The sequence below is a fragment of the Myxine glutinosa genome, chromosome 4, assembly GCF_964187855.1.
Source record: "Myxine glutinosa chromosome 4, kmMyxGlut1.1, whole genome shotgun sequence".
NCBI classification, from domain to species: domain Eukaryota; kingdom Metazoa; phylum Chordata; class Myxini; order Myxiniformes; family Myxinidae; genus Myxine; species Myxine glutinosa.
Genome location: NC_136264.1, coordinates 136,737,421 through 136,758,453, shown reverse-complemented (window position 1 = coordinate 136,758,453; position 21,033 = coordinate 136,737,421). Strand labels below are relative to the sequence as shown.

Sequence of the window (21,033 nt, the reverse complement as noted above, 5' to 3'; positions counted from 1 at the left end):
AGATGTTTTTATTAAGGAATGGTAAATTATACTCACAATTATGGAATCCAAGCAGGTAGCTTTAATACACTATCCGATCATTTTGTACCGAGGAACTACCTATAAGGATTGAGGTTTCTCCTGCTATCCATCACAATCAAGTGCTCATGGTTTACAAAGCTTTGCTATCAAAATAGACTGGTGTTGTGGACCTGTGTTGGTTTCACAGACATGCTATAGTAGACCACACCAACAAGTCATGAGTTAAGTAAAACGGTCAAATAAAATGAACATCTGCAACAACCCAACGAGTATTTGTACCAGTTCATACTTTAAGGATCACCTGGTATATGTCGTTCATACTAGACCAGCCTCTTGTACCTTCCATACTCACCCGACCTGTACCATCGTAATTCTCATGCCTGAGACATATAAGGTACCATAAAACAGACCTATGAGTATCCATAGTGTTGTCGTTCACCTCAAGTCATATTTTCTTCGCTAGACCCATACGTATCGCGTGACCACGTAGAACTTCTGGTCTTAACTAGGGTGACGCAGCATGATTGTTATGTGACGAAATCGTGATTTTCTAAACATGCCAATAGGGCTTCAGACCAGGGGGTTGTTGCTGTGGACATTTTAATTTTCAGGGCAAGGAGTTTTGACATTATGTCATCTTAATTACTTAATGGAGGCTGCTGCCCATCAGTGCAGTGTTCTAGATCCTTATTTATTACTAGTGTACAGAAGATTCCTTTACCTCTGTAAAATCCTCAGTTTACCTTGACGGATGGTTCCAGCCTGTGTCCATCAGCTCAATGAGCAAGCTGCAGCTGTTTCTTTGGCAGCTTTTATATGTAAGGAATGTTTTTTTATTTATAACTATTTGGTAATTAATTGCTTCAAAGATCACAAGTTAACCCTTCAGTTTTATTTTGTGGTCATCTTCTGCCAAGTACATTCAATTGTTTTGAGCTGCCTGGCTTTTCTATCTCCCATGAGTTGTCATGGGCTAATCATATACATCTCCAAGGTAGGTATTGCCTTTGAGCTCTTCGCAAAGTCAAGTCCTTCCTTACATGTCATCATCTCTCCCTTTCCATGGTGTTAATTTGCAGGGCCATGGATTACAGACTAGATTACGATTTCAGACTTTGCAGGGCCATGGTCTGCTCCGACAATGGGTAAGGCTCAAAACGTCAGTGTTTTATTTCCTTTTATGGCAGTACGTTATAACCTTTTTACTCGTGTATTTTATGCCTCTGCTGACAAAGTCGCCGGAAGCATTTTGTTTTCGGGTTGTCTGTCCGACTGTGCGTCCGTCCGTCCGTCCGTGCATCCATGATAGGTTTTCGTTACCACAATGCTTTAAGGGATCCAAGTCAAACTTGGTACAAGTATGTATATTGATGTAAAGATGGACTGATTAGATTATGGGGTCAAAGGTCAGAGGTCCCGTGATTAGATTATGGGTCAAAGGTCAGAGGTCCCGTTAGGTAAAAATTCTATTACTGAGCTAACTCGTGAACCAGTGATGGGATTTTGTGATGGGACTACAAAACCAGTGATGGAATTTTGACAAAACGTAGTGCAAGTTTTTGTGGTATTATGATGCAAAGATGAACTGATAAGTTTTCTAGGTCAGAGTGATATCAACAACCCGATAAGATTTTAAAACGGCCCATAATAATTATTTTACCCAGTACATTATTCTTTCATTCTGAGCGTACAAAACACTTTCCCACACAATATACTTGACTGAACTTTTACCACAGCATTTGCCTTCACCACATTTCAATTAACTTTCACCTACAGCAGAATTATATTTTATACTATTCCGTAACACCTTCACCTTACCCTGGGTACTACCAGCACGTATGCAAAATTTACTACCGATGGGTAGGGCTGACAGGATGGCCTCGAGGTATGCGCACTCGCCTCTACGCTGCCTAGCCTGGGTTTGAATCCCGAGCTATAAACTGTCAGTTCGGTGTTTCACAGTCAGGGTGATTCATCAATTTGTGTGCCGTCCCTTGGATGGACGTTAAACACGGTGTCCCATCTGCCAGCATTTGTTGGTGGACGTTAAAGATCCCATGGAGTCCTTCACAATGAGTAGGTGACTATCGCATGCACCATGGCCAAATTCCAAATTTCTGCCCGAACAAGTTGAATGGCAGGCCTGGCCAGCCGGTTCGTGAAGACTCGGGCCAAGGCTTCCCCCAGCTGACCCCACAAGGTGGGATAATAGTGGCCGTTAAAGAAGAAGACCTGACCCTGGTTACTATCAACACTTAGAGTCGTGGCCAAAAATATTGGCACACTTGCACTTTTTTCAAATAACTCACAATTTTCTCTAAAAATAAATTTAAATTGACAAAAGTATTTTGTCTCCACAATTCTTTATTTCACTGTTAATATTACAGGACCTTTGTTTTTGATTCAGAACTTAATATATCCTTTTAAATCAGAAAATAAAAAGAAATGGCGTTGACAACATTATTGACACCCTGGACTTAATATTTGGTAGCACAGCTTTTGGACGAAATAACTGCAGTCAAGCGCTTCCTATAGCCATGAATGAGCTTCCTACACCTCTCTACTGGCAGTTTGGCCCGCTCTTCTTGTGCAAACTGCTCCAGTTCTCCCAGATTTGAAGGATGCCTTTTCCCAACTGCTGTTTTCAGATCTCCCCACAGATGTTCAATGGGATGTATATCTGGACTCATTGCTGGCCACTTCACAACAGTCCAGTGTTTTGTCTTGAACCATTCCTGGATGCTTTTTGAAGTGTGTTTGGGGTCATTGTCCTGCTGCAAGACCCATGACCTTCGACAGAGACCCAGCTTTCTGACACTGGGTTGAACATTGCGTTCCAAAATTTATTGGTAATAATCTGATTTAATGATGCCATCCACACATTCAAGGCACCCAGTGCCAGAGGCAGCACAGCAACCCCAAAACATCACTGAACCTCCTTCATGTTTGAGTGTGGGGAAGGTGTTCTTTTCTTTGAAGGCTTCATTTTGTTTTCTGGAAACATAGAGATGATGTGCTTTCCCAAAACGCTCGAATTTGGTCTCATCTCATCAAAACAGGACATTCTCCCAGAATGATTTTGGCTTGTTCAGGTGTGTTTTGGCAAACTCCAGCTGGGCTTTCTTACATCTCTCTCTCAGCAGTGGGGTCCTCCTGGGTCTCCTACCATAGAACCCCCTTTCATTGAGTTGGCGACGGATGGTGCGAGTTGAAACTGTCGTACCTTGTGCCTGAAGGTCAGCTTGAATCTGTTTGGCAGTTGATCGAGGTGCTTTCTCCACCATTCAAACAATCCTTCGCTGCAATCTTCGATGACGTTTTCTCTTGCGGCCACGTCCAGGGAGGTTGGCTACAGTGCCATGGGCCTTAAACATCCTGATAACATTGTGTATGGTGGACAAAGGAACATCAAGGTCTCTGGAGATGGACTTGTAGCCTTGAGATTGTCCATGCATGGCTACAATATTGTGTCTGACCTCCTCAGACAATTCTGTTTTTCTTTCCTTTCTCCATGTTCATTTGAGAGCCATGCTCTCCATGCTCCACTCCTTTTTTCTATTCAAACTGGTTGAATGAGTGATTTTTATGTTGCAGGCACCCTGCAACTCACCATGGGTGAGTTAATTTCCAAAGAAAAGGAGAATCACCTGCTTGAAATCTAATTATTTCTAACAACTTCTAAAAGGTGCCAATAATATTGTCCGGGCCATTTTAGGATGTCTGTGTGGAATAAGCTCAGATTTAGTGTATATATTTTTTAGCTTTTTTGTTTTGTTCCACTGCAAACCAAAGAAATACATATGTGGATACAAAAGATTTTTTAATTTCAACAATTTTCTGGAAGAAATGGTGCATTATTTGAAAAAAGTGCAAGGGTGCCAATATTTTTGGCCACGACTGTATGAAATGTGTTTTATTATGCTCTGACTGGCGCAAAAATAACATGGATAAACGTTTATTCCGTCATAAAAGGTTCCGTTAGTGGCTCATGGACATATACATTTTTCATTGGTAATGTAAATTACAAGAAACCACAATAAATGTTGCAAATTAGTGAATATGTGGAAGTAGTTTTCATCAGCTTGTTCCCTTGCTTGAAAGTCTATGAGTGGGTTCTGAATGGAGCCAAGGAAGCAACTTTCAACAGATCAACATGTGAAGAACCAAAGCTTGCAAGAGGAAGGGTGCACTATGAAAAATCAGAATGACTCCTTCAACAGAAAACCTGAAGATCTCCTACAATGGTGTGACGTACACTCTGCAACGCCTGAAAGAAACTGGGTCGTTACGAGACAGGAATGCAATGGGACGCTAAGAAAGGAGAAGTCCAAGCAGATACTGCAGCACTATACAGTTCCTAGTGGAAATAATTTAATCGGAAGAGGATTCATTTTCCAACAACATAATGATCTAAAATACACTTCCAATATAGTAAAGTGTGTGTTGTCTGAGAGAGCGAGAGAAAGAGATGTAGATGGAGTCGTCACTGTTAGGAGGACGGTACAACACAGAGACAAAAAAGAGGTGGGAGCGGAGGGGACGTTGCAGCCCAACGTAGTCCTGGGGGGGATGGGAAGTGTAAGATCAATTAATTATCAGTGACACAACAGTCATATGTGTTCATTATTGTAAAATCCTCTATCTATTTGCTGATGATACCACCATTTGCCATGACATCCCTCTCCTTCAGACAGGGAGGATGCACTCTCTTCACGCCTTGAAAAAAAATCACAAGCGAGTCAAACACTTTGAATATGTCTTTCCATCCTTCCAAATGTCACCCTCACTATCTCTCTCTGAAAGGACCGTTTGGCAAACCCTCCCATAGGCGTAGTGATGGGGGTGAGGGTGGATGGGGCGACCGCCCCGAGCGCAAAGTGGATGTGGCACCAAATGACACCCTCTAAAAACGTTTTCATGCTCCATTTGGTTGTGCATAAATTGCAATACCTACAACGGACTCATGAGAGCACGAAGCATGAGACGTAACTTTCAAGACCACGTTTTACATTTTAAACTCTGTGCTGCATCTTAACATCATGTGACGTTTACAAACTCCATCCGGTGTGGCATTTTGTAATTACTAATCACCTCCGCACAGTTACAATTGGGGTTACAATTGTTGGACATATGACGTAATGACATATCGATCGGATCCAGATGTCTCGCTCCGTATGAGCCCAGTTAGGGACGGCGAGGATCACGTGACAAGTTTGTTCTTTAACAATTCCTTATTCCTCTCTCTTTTCCTTTAGTCGTCTTTAATTGGAATCCACTGATCTCTATACTAACTGTATGGGGTGCCAAACGTTAATTGGTCGGGTGGTCCTGAAGCCACCGGAAATGCTCCATCTGCCATATTCCTTCTCCATCCACCATATTGCTTCTCCCACAACGCAGAAAATACTGTTTGCGGCAATACAAATAGTTGCTTCAAGATGCATATTTCCTATGAAAATTCCATCTTCCTACTTGATTTTTCTCCTTTCCCACTTCATTTTATGCCATCCCGACTTGAATTTAGTCCATTCTCGGGTTGAAAAAACCATTGTTATAGTATTTATGAAATGCCATCGTGTGCTGCTTACGGTTGTAAAAACTGAGATGGTCATGATCAAAGGAGAAGAGGAATGTCATTGGTAAGTGGCATTCACCTTAATTAATATGAAACTCATGGGTACTCATGAGAGAGGAAAGATGGCAGACAAATGGCTTAAAAAAGTGAGCTTCCCTTACTATCCAGTTAGTATAGAGATCGGTGTTGGTATCCACACTTTTCTATAATTTCATCTTCTTTATAATGTGTGCGGCCATCCGAGGATAATTCTTAATTTTTTTCTCTTTCACGTGTAGCGTTTCCTTAAGCCCGGCCTGTGTGTACACACAAGATACATCATGACGTATGGTGAGGACAGACGTGTGAGGGAAAAAAGCGAAGAAGGCGCTGGTACTCAAAGGCTCTGAACTCTGAATAAAAGGGTAAATGTGGTGAGAGGCCTCAGCGAGTGCATTGGGCTGGCAGGATGGCCTCGAGGTATGCAAACATTGCGTTTAAGCTGTTTCACCTGGGTTTAAATCCCAACCCAGCTATAAACTGTCATCATGGTGTTTTACAGGCATGGTGATTCATCAATGTGTGTGCCACCCCTCGGATGGACGTCAACCTGGGTGTCCTATCTGTCATCATTAGTTGGCAGACGTTAAAGATCCCACGGTGTTCTTTGGAAAGAGTGGGGGAGCTCAGCTCTGCTGATGAGCCTGCTGGGGAAGCTGAGAAGTCCTTCATATGCCCCCATATACATTCCTGACTATGCCAATGCCTGTGGGGCACTAGAATTGGCCCTGGGCACCACAAACCCTAACTATGCCACTGAACCCTCCTATCTACCTTCTTAGCAATCCTCTTGAGGAAGTTCAGTCATTCAAACTCCTGGGTCTCACTATCAGAGATAGTCTTTCTTGGGTAAACCACATTTCAAAGTTGGCCTCCAAAGCCAGCCACCGAAGCTTTCTGTCATACAAAGTCCTTCCTTGGCAGTGTGTTGGCTCACTTGAACTTCTATCTACCAACAAGGCCTTCATCCACAGCTTGGTACTGCTCTCCACTCTGGGCTGGCTCCTCCCTCACATCTTGCTCAGCTTGACGCCGTGAAAACCAAATCCTTTCACATTATTGGAATCTCCCACGATGAAGCTGAATCTATGACCCTATCATTTCGCCATCTCTGTCTTCCACTGCCTCCTTTCTGGTCTTGCACCCTCTGCTTTTCCCGTGCTATGTCTCCCCAGGATTCTGCAGGGCACACACGGTCCACCATCAACCCTCTTCTGGCGAAACTCCCTAAATCCTGGATCCCTGGATCACTGCTCACCTCCTCTTATTTGTTCCTCTTTTTCCCTCCCGTGGAAGCAACTTCCACATCTTCAAACTCATTCTTCCCCAGGTCTTCAAGACAGCTGTTCACCACAATCTCAAATTGTCCCCAATCTAAAACCATGATCCTTTCTCACCTCGTTAACCAACCCCCTCTCCTGCCCACACCCCATCCCAATCCGTCTTTTTTTTTCAAATTTCCAGTTTTCTTTCCTGAGAGTTTCCTTCTGTAACTGTATTCATCTTGTCCACCCCATGCATCCTCTCCTGCCCCACATTTCTCCCCACACCCATTGTTTGTCCTCCTCCCTCTGTCTTGGCCTTTGGTTCTGCTGTTGGTGTTTCCCCCTTCTCTCTGCTGTTCCTTTTGTTCTGTTGTCCTGATCGGTTCAGTGTACAAGTACTAGTCACACCTCTCCATGAGCCTCGACTATGTATTGTTACGTTCTCCTCCCCAAACTCCGGTCACGGTGTACCTCCGAGCCCCGAAAGGAGTCACGGCAGAAAGATGTGTTATTATGTGTGTCAATGACCAATGGTGAAACCACACCAACCGATTGTTACCAAAAAACAAGTATTGTATTAATGTCACACAAGAATAACAGCACAAGTACAATATACTTTCAAATGCACAACCAAAATACCATATAATTCCTATGATGGTACCATCAGTTTCTTACTCAATAACTCGCTGTGCTCCAAGTGAGCGAAAAGAACATTTCCCAAAGTCTCTGTCCCGGCACCAAGCCAAAGTCGATCCACGCTCCGGTGATCGCAAGAAAAAGGTCGTATCGAGACCAGAATCCAGGTCGGCTGACAGTCAACGCTGCCAAAGAGGCGCAAAGGTGCACCCAAAAGGCGACTGGGAAATCACACCTTTGGGTATGAACGTTCAGCGGCTCCCAAACGGTGAACCACAAATTCCCACTCGAAATCCACGTTACACACGCAAACCAGGCTAACGACTGGGTGCGGTGAAATGGCTGGAGCGAGGTGAAAAGGCTGGAGCGATGCGAAATTGGGGGAGCAAGGCGAAATGGCGGGCGGGCCCGTAATGGAGGCGTACCTGCTCTCCAACAACGATTCTCTTCGGAATCAACTGCAAAACCCGTCACGCAGTTTATCTGTCACCGCGATAACCACTCTGTCACAGGAATCCCTTTCACGGGAAAACCAAAGTTCACTCGTGACCCACGTTCGCCAGCGTCTCCTCGAGACCTCAAAGCAGCTCGGCTTTTCTTCCCGACCTCTCTTTCTCCGCTTTTCGCTTCCTCCGCTTCCGGTTTCTCCCGATCCGGTTTCTTTTAAAACACGAATTTTTCACCTTTTGAAAACAGTTATCTCCATTTCACTTAAACGATAACAATATTAGTACATGGAACCAAAAATGCTTACAGTGGATGAAAACCACAATGACGGAAGTGACAAATCCGTAACACCCCCCCCCCCCCCCTCAAGAAAGAAAGTTTGAATATAGTCTAGTAGGAAGACTAGGTCCCCCTGCACCCCCCGGAGATATACTTCTAATCAGTGTTTCTAGATTGGAAAAAATGTGTAGAAAATGACTAGCTATGGCCCCAAGCTGAAAAAATGTCCCACATACCATTTTTATGCAAATTACTGCTGCCATTATCAAAAAAAGACTAGGTCCCCCTGCACCCCCCGGAGATATACTTCTAATCAGTGTTTCTAGATTGGAAAAAATGTGTAGAAAATGACTAGCTATGGCCCCAAGCTGAAAAAATGTCCCACATACCATTTTTATGCAAATTACTGCTGCCATTATCAAAAAAACGATTTTTGACATATCTCAGCCAATATTGCAGATAATTGAAAAATGAAGGTGTCTAGACCCATGTTTTGAAGGGCATAGATCATGATAGAACTATTCATAACATGATTACATGTGTCTATGGTATACTAGTATGCTAATTAGTGCTTTATTTACAAAATAATCACAGTTTTACGAAATAATAGACTCATATTAAGGTCCGTCTACACAGACGTTAACACAAAGTTTTATTTTTCTAAATACCCTGTGAAATTCACCGAATGCCCTGTGAAACCTGGGATTCTTCTCCAGCTTTTTCAAGGGCCCGACTTTTCCCTTCCCTTTGAAGGCACTGGTGCAGTCTTCTCCGCTGAACACATAGTACCCCAGGAGAGTGGCACAGTAGTCCTCTCCCAGGGATTCTGCCAGCTCAGAGACGTTGACAAGTTGGCGATGCTTCCCTGACCCTGTATCCAGGTACACCGTCAGCTTGATGTTGTGGGCATGGTGGAGCAGGATCAGGAGGATGTCTGTGTCCGGTGTTCTGACTACAGCGTTCTTGTATCCGATGGTAGCAGCATGATGGAGGTACAGAACCACCCTGGTATCAGTCTCTTCCTGGTTGCTGTAGATCGTGGGGAGTTCACGTACCTCGACCTGAAACACAAAAAGGCACCGCATTTCAATCACCAGTCACTGCCAGTTTCAGTATATCTCCGGGGGGTGCAGGGGGACCTAGTCTTTTTTTGATAATGGCAGCAGTAATTTGCATAAAAATGGTATGTGGGACATTTTTTCAGCTTGGGGCCATAGCTAGTCATTTTCTACACATTTTTTCCAATCTAGAAACACTGATTAGAAGTATATCTCCGGGGGGTGCAGGGGGACCTAGTCTTTTTTTGATAATGGCAGCAGTAATTTGCATAAAAATGGTATGTGGGACATTTTTTCAGCTTGGGGCCATAGCTAGTCATTTTCTACACATTTTTTCCAATCTAGAAACACTGATTAGAAGTATATCTCCGGGGGGTGCAGGGGGACCTAGTCTTCCTACTAGACTAATATAGTGAAAACTTTCTTTTCATGCAAAAACCCTTTTTAACAAACAAAAGTAAAACTCACACCCAAATGATCAACTCACGTGAGCAACAATAATCTATATAATAATACCGTAAGGACTCGACTTTGTTATCCCTTTTACGCCGCACCCAGTGACCCGATGCCCACGGCACTAATGGATTTACGATCTACGAACCGCGCTCTTTGTTTATCACGTATAGACATACTCGAAAAATCTGAATTAGCCGACGTTGGGGCCCAAAAGCATCCGATTAACTGCCGATACGACGCCATCTTACGACACCATCGTATTGGCGTCTGCTGGGCGAAGGTGAAGCGAGCCGTCCGCTGATTGGACAGTCGAGTGGTGTGAACATGGGTGGTGTGAACCAAATGGTCTTTTTATTCCCTTAAACATTTTAAATTAGGATATATAAGGAAACGTCTTTATCGTCATTTTAATAAAGTTAAATGGAGTGACGTTGCGATACTTGGGGTGCGTTGCATAAATCCTCGTAACTCAGAGAGGTGTAGCAGGTGGCGAGATGTAAGGAAGCTTAAAGATAACGAGCTGAAACAGACGAATGATATGTCAATCCCTTTCTACACCGAACGGCAATAAAAGTATGAGAGCGGGAAGGCATGGTCTGAGCACTTCGAGCAGAGAGGACTGATTGGACTTAAGCTCCAATTTTTTCTCTTTAAGTTAACGGAAGAAGAAGATCCCATGAGCGCTGCCGTCACTTATCGAGGTGTGTTGAGGTCTGAAGAGATGAGGTGGTTTCTAGGAGCGATTTGCACCTTTTTACTGCTTGAGGTGAGTTCGCTTCAGCTTCTGAAAGCTTAAAACAAAGTGTACTTCGCCGAGTGACGAAAAGTATGCGTAGGCCTAGGCCCGAGCTATCCAGTTGTTGTGTTTCCGTTGTGGCCATGATCTCAACGAATGGCGTAGGCCATGTGGCGTCGGGTAGGTCATGATTAGCCCCCCCCCCCCCCCCCTTTCGTTTCACCAACTCCTGCATCTGCCACCATTCATGATTATCAAAGTAGGCTTTACCCTGTTCACGATAAGGTAGAAATCAGTGAGTTGTATACGAAGAGATAAAAGGATGGCATTGACTTCGAGACGGTACGTGATATTTTCAAAAGTATATCGTAGCGTTGTCATTTAAGTAGATTGCAATAAATACGTTGTTCATATACGCACTCTTCATTCTCATCTTTCTTCCTAACTCTTACTCGGACAAGGAAATCCCCTATGCCATCCATAATGGTACACTCTATCCATACACCACATCCTCCCATCCGTGGATGTTCCACGGGTTTCGGCTAGTAATTAATATTCCCCAGAATAAAGCAACAAAACTTCCAAACACCCTACAGGAATTTTCAAAGTTAGTTCACTCTGGATAAAGCATCAGCAACGACATTGTCCCTGCCCTTTACAATCTCAATCTCCAAGTTTAACTCCTGCAAAGCCAAACTCCATCTCATCAACCTCTGATTTTTATTTTTCATTTTTTGAATGAAGGTTAAGGGGTTGTGATCAGTGAAGAGTTTTAACTCTGGATTCTCTTGCACCCCGACTACAGGTAAGACAGGAACCATTTTTTCACAGGCTTCCTCTCATAATATTTCTTCAGTCGGTTGACATGACACAGCTGCCGCTTTTTCCGTCGGTCGGGAGTTGTCACCACGTAATCTCTTTCATTAACCCTCCTTTCAATTGCATAGGGACCAAAATACCTAGCCTGTAGTGGCTGACCTGGAACAGGAAGCAACACCAACACTCGGTCCTCAGGACTGAAATTTCTTATCTGAGATTTATTGTCATGTCTCACTTTCATTTTATCCTGTGTCACTTTCAAGTTTCCTCTCGCAACTCACAAGCCTTTGCCAATCTGTGCCTAACCGTTGACACATACTCTACCACTGTTGACTGCGACTCCTCCTGTAGCCACTGTTCTTTAACCAATTTCAATGGTCCTCGAACTGCGTGTCCAAACACAAGTTCAAAAGGACTGAATCCCAATGACTCCTGAACAGATTCCCTCGTAGCAAACAACAATAAGGGTATTCCTTCATCCCAATCCTGGTCACATTCAAAGCAGTACGTTCTGATCATATTCTACAATGTCTGGTGAAACCTTTCCAAGGCCCCTTGGCTCTCGGGATGGTAAGTACTTGATCTTACTTGCTGCACTCCCAACAGGTGTACCACTTGCTGAAAAAGCGTTGACATGAAATTGTAACCCTGATCAGACTGGATGACCTTAGGTAGGCCAACCAAAGTGAAAAACTTAATCAAGGCCTTCGCAATAACTGCCGCAGTAATTTTTCTAAGAGGCACTGCTTCTGGGAACCTTGTGGAAGTGCATATGATGGTCAGCAAATACTGATGTCCAGCCTTAGTTTTAGGTAAAGGGCCGACACAGTCAATAATGACTCGGTTGAATGGCTCTTCAAAAGCTGGAATTGGTTTTAAAGGTGCGGATGGGACTTTCTGATTCGGTTTTCCCACCAGCTGGCAAGAGTGGCAAGATTTACAGAACTCCGCCACATCACGTCGCAATCCTGGCCAGAAAAAATGTACCAAAATTCTGTCACATGTCTTGTTCACTCCAAGGTGCCCGGCCAAAGGTGTCTCATGTGCCAAACTCAAGATCTCCTTCCGGTACGGCGGTGGCACCACAATTTGGTAATGAACTTTCCACTCATCATTTGCTGTCACCTCCGGTGGTCTCCATTTTCTCATGAGTATTTCCCCTTTCATGAAGTAACCAACAGGTATCTTCATAGCCTCTTCCTCTGTAACGGCTTTATCAATCAAACTCCGGAGCTCCAAATCTCTGTGTTGTTCTTCAACAAGTCTTTCGGACAAGCACCGTTTGTTCAGCCTCCTTCCCAGATGTCTCCGACGGACACTCCATTTCCTCTTTGGGTCCAGATGCCACCTTTTCCTTCGGTTCCTTGATGTCCCTCCCTTTCCAATTATTTCTTCCAGACTTTTCCTCCAATATCTCTATGGAACCCAAATCCACATCGCCTTCCTTCTCCTTCTCTTCAGAGCGCTTCCTACCCATAGCACGAGTCACTGCACAGGATGGAAAGATACCCGGAATCTCCTGCTCTAACTGTGCTGTGTTATTTTCCATACTGGGCTTTTCAACCAACATCGGATTACCAGAAACTCGACCACCGGCCAAATCATTCCCGATAATAAAGATATTCCCTCTACAGGAAGAGTGGCTTGTAACCCCACAGTGACCGGTCCTCACACCAAATCAGACTTTAAATGGATGACATGAAGAGGAGCTTTAACAAAGCCCCCAACCCCCTGTAAGAGAACACTAACACCAGTTGCCATCTTCTCCGACAATGGCAAAATGCCCTCAAGCATCAAAGATTGATGTGCTCCTGTGTCTCTCAATACCCTAACAGGTCTCTGGTTCGTTAAGTCCCCATCCAGTGACACAAACACCTCGGAAATAAAAGGTTTGTAACCCTGTTGGACAAGGTCGTTCTGTGATGCCGTAACTTTGGCACGGGAACCTTGACAAGGCACTGTCCTCCAAGGACGATTTCTCGCATTGGCCAACGCATTCGGAGTTGCACTAGCCTGACTCCGATCCTGATTTTTCCTTTTCAGGGCGTAACATTGGGACATCAAATGCCCAGGTTTCTTGCAAAAAGCACAAGTTGGCCCGGAGGAAAAACTTGTGGTCTGCCTCGGGCTCCCCAGAAGATAGGTATGTCTTGGAACTGCAGTCTTCTGATCCCTAAAAGTCACGGTATCAGATTTGTCCCCATAGTCCTCTCTAGGCCGCCTCGATGAAAATTTGTTCTCCGATCCTGATTTACCATAACTCCCCTGGCTAACTCTTGGTGGGAAGTTAGGTTTGTGGAACCCCATCCTGTGTGTCAAGGCATAGTCATCTGCCACTGTTGCTGCCTCATACAACTCCGGTACCTTTTTTTCATCCAGATGTACTTTAATGTCCACGTGGACACACTGTTTGAATTCCTCCACCAAGATCAATTGTCATAAAAGGTTGAAGTCTTTCCCAATCTCCTTCGAGTCACACCATCTATCCAACATAGTGTAGCGGCTACCGCTGGGTATACACAATCGCCTTGCACCTACCGAGGACGCGGAGCGATCACCATGCCGGGCTCGCCCAGGACGCCCGGGCATGCCCACTCTCGACTTGCCAGGCCTCGTCCGGGACGCCCGAGCATGCCCGTTCTCGACTTGCCAGGCCTCGTCCAGGACGCCCGGGCACGCCCCCTTTCGCCTTTCCCGGGCAAACGCTCCGGGATAATGTGTATATATATTGCTGCCCGATAAACGGGCTTTTCAGAGTACCCGAGTTGATTTGACACAATAAAGAAACTCGGATGAATTCCAGCTTTTTGTCGCGTCCATTCTTTCGATTTACGTTGGAGCATAGCTCCTACATTGGTGACCCGACATGGACACGGCAGTTGCCCTCAAACTGCCTACCTTCTGGGAGGCTCACGCGGCGGTTTGGTTCGCCCAGGCGGACTCCCTGTTCGCCCTGCGAGGCATCACGGCCGACGACACCCGCTTCCACCATGTGGTAGCAGCACTCGGCTCAGCCACCGCGGCCCGCGCCCTGAGCCTCCTCGAGCGCCCGCCAGCCGCTGACAAATACGACGTGATTAAAAAGCTCCTCCTCGACGCTTTCGCCCTCTCATCAGCGGAACGTGCACGGCGCCTGCTCGACCTGCCCGAGCTCGGCGACACGCGCCCGTCCGAGCGAATGGACTACATGCTTTCGCTGGTCGGCGAGCACTCTCCGGCATTCCTGTTCCGGGAGCTGTTCCTCCATCAGCTGCCTAGCCCGGTACGCCTTGCCCTGGCAAGCACGACGATCACGGATCCCCGCGCCCTCGCCAGGGAAGCCGACAAGATCTCCGCGGCAGGCCAACGCATTGGAGCAGCGACCTGGAGCCCACCGCCGTCCGAACCAACGCCCATGGCGCCCGAGCACCCGGCACGGTCGACGACCGAACTGCCGACGCAATTGGCGGCCGCTACGCCGCGCCGACCACCTCCAGCACGACGACCAGAGCCTCCACCTGACCAGGCGTGGTGTTATCATGCCAGGTTCGGACAGAAGGCCCGGACATGCCGACCCCCGTGCACCTTCGGCAAGCCGGGAAACGGCCTGGTCGGCGTTCATTACCAGCCATGAGCTGGTTGCCACACGGGCAACTTACTTTTCATCACGGACAAAGCGTCTGGACGGCGCTTCCTGTGTGACACCGGCGCCCAACTGAGCGTCATACCCGCCTCCGATCAGGACAGGCAGTCCGCGGTTTGCGGCCCCTCCTTGGTTGCGGCCAACGGATCGGCCATTCGCACCTTCGGCCTGCGCAACGTCACCCTCTGCTTCGGCGGCCAACGCTTTAATTGGACTTTTGTAACCGCAAGCGTGCCCATGGCTCTGCTAGGCGCCGACTTCCTCTGCGCACACGGACTGCTGGTGGACGTCCAACGGCGTCGCCTCATCAACGCCGAGACCTTCAGCTCCCTGGCATGCACATTGAGCAGCTCCGCTCCGACCGAGCTGGCATGCGACCTCCCGGCGGCGAACGAGTTTGCTCGCCTGCTCACGGAGTTCCCGGCCCTCACGCGGCCGACGTTTTCGGCCGTCGCAGTATGACATGGGATCGAGCACCGCCGGCGCACGTGGACATCGACCAACCGCCATGGTTGGCCCTTCCGCCTCGGCGAGGCTGCCCCCCGTCCACGGTGCCCCCCACTTGACCGCCCACCACCACACCGGACCCCCCCCCTCCCCCCACGACCCGCCAGGGGTCGCTTCGGCCGGGTCATCAGGACCCCCCTTAAATTGACCCTGCCGGTGCAAGTCGATTCTGGGGGGACGTGTGTAGCGGCTACCGCTGGGTATACACAATCGCCTTGCACCTACCGAGGACGCGGAGCAATCACCATGCCGGGCTCGCCCAGGACGCCCGGGCATGCCCGCTCTCGACTTGCCAGGCCTCATCTGGGACGCCCGGGCATGCCCGCTCTCGACTAGCCAGGCCTCATCCAGGACGCTGGGGCACGCCCCCTCTCGCCTTTCCCGGGCAAACGCTCCGGGATAATGTATATATATTGTTACGGTCCGCGGTTAAGGATGTTATATTTGCCGAGCGGAGGCCCCGCGACCTAACAGTTTTTTCCCGACTCACCCGATTCACCCAGACGTTGGCCGTATCGCGCCACAGCTATTCAATCAGGGAAAAGACTAAGACGACGAATGCAAAGAGGAAGAAGAAGACGAGAAAAGGGTTGAAAATACTACTAAATTTATTTACTATTTACAGGCTCAAAATAACCAAGGAGAAGGAAAGATAAGAAAATAATATACAGAAGCTTTTAGAGACACAGGGAAAATACTAGCTTATACAGACTTAATTACCTACCCAGGACAGAACAAACAAAGACGACTCACACGGGGAATGATGATAGGAATTGGCTGGAAGGAGAGGAAAGTCAAATTTGTTCGGCAGCACGAATCGGCGCGTTCCGCAGCCGCCGTCCCTTCGCGGCCCTGCTCCAAACTGCCGTCCAGGCCCCAAACGGCTGTCGAGTCTTGTTGCTGCTGTAGACGCTGCTGCTGGCGAGCAAGGTGACGAATAGCAGGCTTTGTGCTTCCCTGGATGATCTTCTGCTTTTGGACCTCACGACTCAGCCCTGCTCTGACGACCCAGCTCTTTCCTGTCCACCTCACCACGCAGCTCAGCTCAGCCTTTCAGCTCATCTCTTGGACTCATCTGCTTGTCTGCTTGGGGAGCGTCCCGCGGCGGGTTATATAGGCCCCGCCCTTCACCCTTTGCGAACCTCCCCCAAGCATTCTCTCTCCGCCCTCTCAAGCCAAACCCCTCGTTCTGGGTTGGATGAGCGGGGCCGACTTACTCCTCCCCTCTATGACGAGGTGGAGACCCGCCTTTCTTCCCCAACCCTGCCTCGTGGTCAATGGCGGCTTTGGAGGGGATGTAATTGCCAAATTGAGGCTTGGCCATTACGAAAGGGGAAATGGAGGTTTTTTTTGGGAATGGGAATGAAGGGAATCTATCTCTTTTACTCGGCGCAATGGAGTGTCATGTTAATGGACGACAAGGCCTTACCCTAAAACACATAATAAGGATATAAACTGCTGAACAAGGGTTTTATCGGGTCCTGCAATATGGTGTTTCATGGAATAACTACCGGGACGCCCTTTTTACTTTTACACAACACTGGAGGCAGGAGGCGCAGAATAAACAATAATAATAATAAAGCACACAATAAAAAAATACAGTCCTCATATCCGCAACACTGCACCCTCCTCCTCTTAGGCACGACCCGGGCCTACAACTTTTATTTAGTGTGACACGTAGGTGTAGTTCCCTCTACTTTTAACCTGACCCTGAGTGCGACAGTTTTAAAACATAAATAAATGTGTCCCGCTGCTCCATTGCACCCTGCCTAACAGACTCACGCCCACAGTTAACCGAATTGTGGAATGGTCTTCAAACTACACATTGACGGTGGGGAGCATTATTTACAATTGACACTACTTTTATTTACAAGACTAACCCAGGACCTGTGATTGTTCTTTCTGGGGGGGGAGACAGTCTGCTCTGCATCAATGCACCATGAAAGCACCCAAAACGCACCAATACACCCTCAGGCACCAATCGGTGCCCAGTCATCATAGTTCATCAGTGTTCATGAATAAAAATAACCAAACAACCCCTAACCCTGCAGGTGGTCTCTTGCTCTTCGGCTCCCTCTGCTGGCTATTACTATGTTCCTGATGTTGTCATCTTCCTTTGCTGGCGGCCTATTTGTAATAAAACTTGCACCTAACGTGTCCATTTGTATTTATTTATGGCCCATAGGGGCCGACTATGTATGGTTCACCTGTGGGGCATCGGTGCCCTGTGGCCAAGGTCCGCCAGCAAGATTTCGGGCCTTCATGGCCGGTTCCAGCAGAGGGGCCACGCCCCAACGCATGGGGTCCATAAGTGGTGCTCGGCCACAGACATGTGGTCCATAATGTGGTGCATCGATGCAGACAGCTGGTTCTGGGAATTTCGGGCGCACAATGGCCGACTCACGCACGCTCCCCTCGGCGCCCAATGGCGCACAGGTCATGTGGGAGACAAAAGGGGGGAGAGACAGATGAGCGAGGGGTAAGGTCACAAGGGTACACATCAATAAGGCAATGCAAGGTGAAATGCGTACGGAGGGCGAAGTGAAAAAGCTCGTCCCTACCGTACGTCACCCCCCTGTCACCTACACTACCCTTGCCCTTACCCCATATGTACAAAATCTACACATTTACAAATGCGTCGCTACTGTCACGTCTTCCCCATATTTCTTCTATACCAAATTCGTCACCACAATCCCTCTACTTCAAAATTTGCCATCACCCAATTCATCATCAATCCTCATAAGGAGGGAGAGATGGAACACAAGCACAATGTCACAACCACATCATGATGCGTCTCACAATCCAAAACATTTGCACATAAAAAATAATCAAAACATGGCATGGTGTGGAGTACCTGTCACCTCAGGTGAGTGGATGCAGATGGTGCAAGGAGATTTCAATCCTAACTATCCTCTAAATGACTTTAACACACTTTACTCTACCCGGGGTCTCTCCCTGCCAATCCATTGGCCAACTTACACTATGGGTTCTAAAAACCAATTCCCATTGACCAAACTGTGGTGCTTCTCAATTTGGGGTCTCACTCCCCCGATTCATCTCCCGGTGCCCTTGCACAATTTCTGGGCTGTGACGTGTAGCTCTCCCAGCAGGTCTACCCACCTGCACACCTCCACCACTGTAGTTGCCACCCGAGCTTACCTAGCTCCTCACCCTAACCTAACTAACTGGGGAAGGCCCCTCCTGGCTCTGTCACCCCACTCGGTGCCCTCTGGCACTGGGCTACCCGGGTCCGTCCTCCGGATCCTCGGGCCCCATCCACAACAACTACTACCGGCTCCCAGAGCCCACCTGCGGCCTCACCTGGCCGACATCCTCACAGTGGTGGAGTGCCCAAACCAACGACACACACTAACAGGCTACACGCCCAGCCATTTCCACAACACTAATGCACCCATCCAAACATCATTCTTCCACCCGCACCACAGATGCCAATATCCAACCACAATTTACCTATACCCTCTACCTAACACTTACACTACCTGCCCCGGGTATCCGTGATGGGGGTCCACTCTTCCCCCATTCACACCTTTGCACCATCCACTCCACTCCATATTTTCCACCATACTCACTCCACGACCATCCATTCCAAGACTCCATGTATTCACACTCCATGTCTTCCACACAACCATTAATTCCATACACCTGTTGGTGCACACCTGTGCACTCACACCTGGTGCCACCTGCACCCTCCTTCTCCCTGGACCATTTGGTCAACACAATACACATCACTATCACTATCACTCTTACTCATACACTGCTCCATCCACCTGTTCAGTTGCACACCTGTGCAATCACACCTGTTCCTCACACACTGCTCAATACACTTGAATACACCTCCAACACTCACACGGCATCATCTCATCTAACTACTCCCCTCTGAAACTTGCGCTTCCCAGTCGCCCCTTACATTATTGCGCTCCCTCGTCATTATCATCCACTCTAATCTACCTGCGTCCCCACTACAGGTGTCATTGTCACTAACTAACCTTAACGTTACCTAATGTCAATCTCTAGATCCCTACACACGATATATCCTAACCCTCCCGGGCTAGTTTTCACTGCCATCAACCCCATAAGACTAGTGCTCCTTTGCCCCCCGCTGTGAGGGATGGTGGATTGGCCATCCCATCACATGGGGCATGTTCCACTACAAATTTTGCTCACCAAATTCCAACCAATCAAAAATTTGCCAATCACTACCAATCCTCTGCCAATCATCACTGCCAATCCTTTGCCAATCATCAAATTTTGCCTTTTTCTAATTTTGGGTCCAAAACACTAACCTCATCATTACAGTCTACTTACTAATGCCTCTCGGTGCGCCAATTCACTTCTACAGCCCGGCTTCGTAAAGCCGAGCAATGAATGCGGGTTGTTTGGTGCCAGCGGCTGGATACGTCCCGCATTCGGTGCAGGGAAGGACGCTTACCCGGGCCGAGATCCCACGCACCACCTCGGCACGGAGCCATCCCATGGCCCGACCTCGACCTGCCGGAACGTCTCAACAAAAAGGGGTCGCCATGATGACCCTTCCTATCGGGCTGCCCGCTCCGCCTAGTGGAGCACGGACGCGGCCGTTCAAAGCGAGGCACAGCGTGGATCACGTACGGCGGTCCTTTCGAACCCGCCGTGGTTCGGATCCCCGCTGGTCCTCGCGGCACGCGAAGCTGCCCGACGCGCACCGAGGGCCTGATTCGGCTATAAGTCGCTCTAACCGCTAACCCGGTTACCGTCGATGCCTCACCTGCATGCTTACACCCCGCAGCCCGTTCCTTGCTCATACATACAGCTGTTCCCATGCTCCTCGTCATTGCACCTTCTCTTACACACCCAGGTGCACTCATTCCGCTCACAGACTTGGTCACACACCTGACCACCGAACACCTTGGCACACATTCGTCGTTCGCACACCTCACCAACACACCTCTTCGCGCCCCCTCCTCGGTCACCTCCTCTGTGACAACCACAGGTGTGCTCTCACTCGCACACCCAACCACGTGCCTCAGTACCAACTCAAGTGTGCATTCCCACACACGCTCTACCATTCCAGGTGTGCATCCCTCCATTCCAGGTGTACATCCTCGCTCACCTGTCACAACCAACTCACGCTCCGTGTCACTCTCACTACTTTCACCACCACTCTTGACAGCGCACTCAACCCTTACTCTCGACAGCGCACTCTTTCCTCATGCACCTGTCCGTTACACACCTTTCTCGCGCACACTCTTGCGCACACTCTCCCGTTACATCCTCTGTAACACTCACCACAGGCGTGCATTCTCCCTTACTCTCGACCGCGCACTCTTTCCTCATGCACCCGTCCGTTACACACCTTTCTCGCGCACACTCTTGCGCACACTCTCCCGTTACACCCTCTGGAACACTCACCACAGGCGTGCATTTTCTTGTTACATCCTCTGTAACACTCCTCACTACGCGCTTCCATGTGCTCCCTCGCACACGCGCTACGACCGACTCACTCTCGACAGCACACTCACTCCTCGGTGCGCACTTTTTCCTCACACACCCCAGAGTCGGACATTCTCGCACAC

At 48.1% G+C, this 21,033-nt stretch overlaps 1 protein-coding gene across 1 annotated transcript in view; it reads left to right on the top strand.

Moving 5' to 3' along the window:
* Positions 1-21,033, top strand: part of GNB1L (G protein subunit beta 1 like) — a 567,228-nt gene that overhangs the window by 500,089 nt on the left and 46,106 nt on the right. The gene's annotated exons all lie outside the window — the stretch shown is intronic.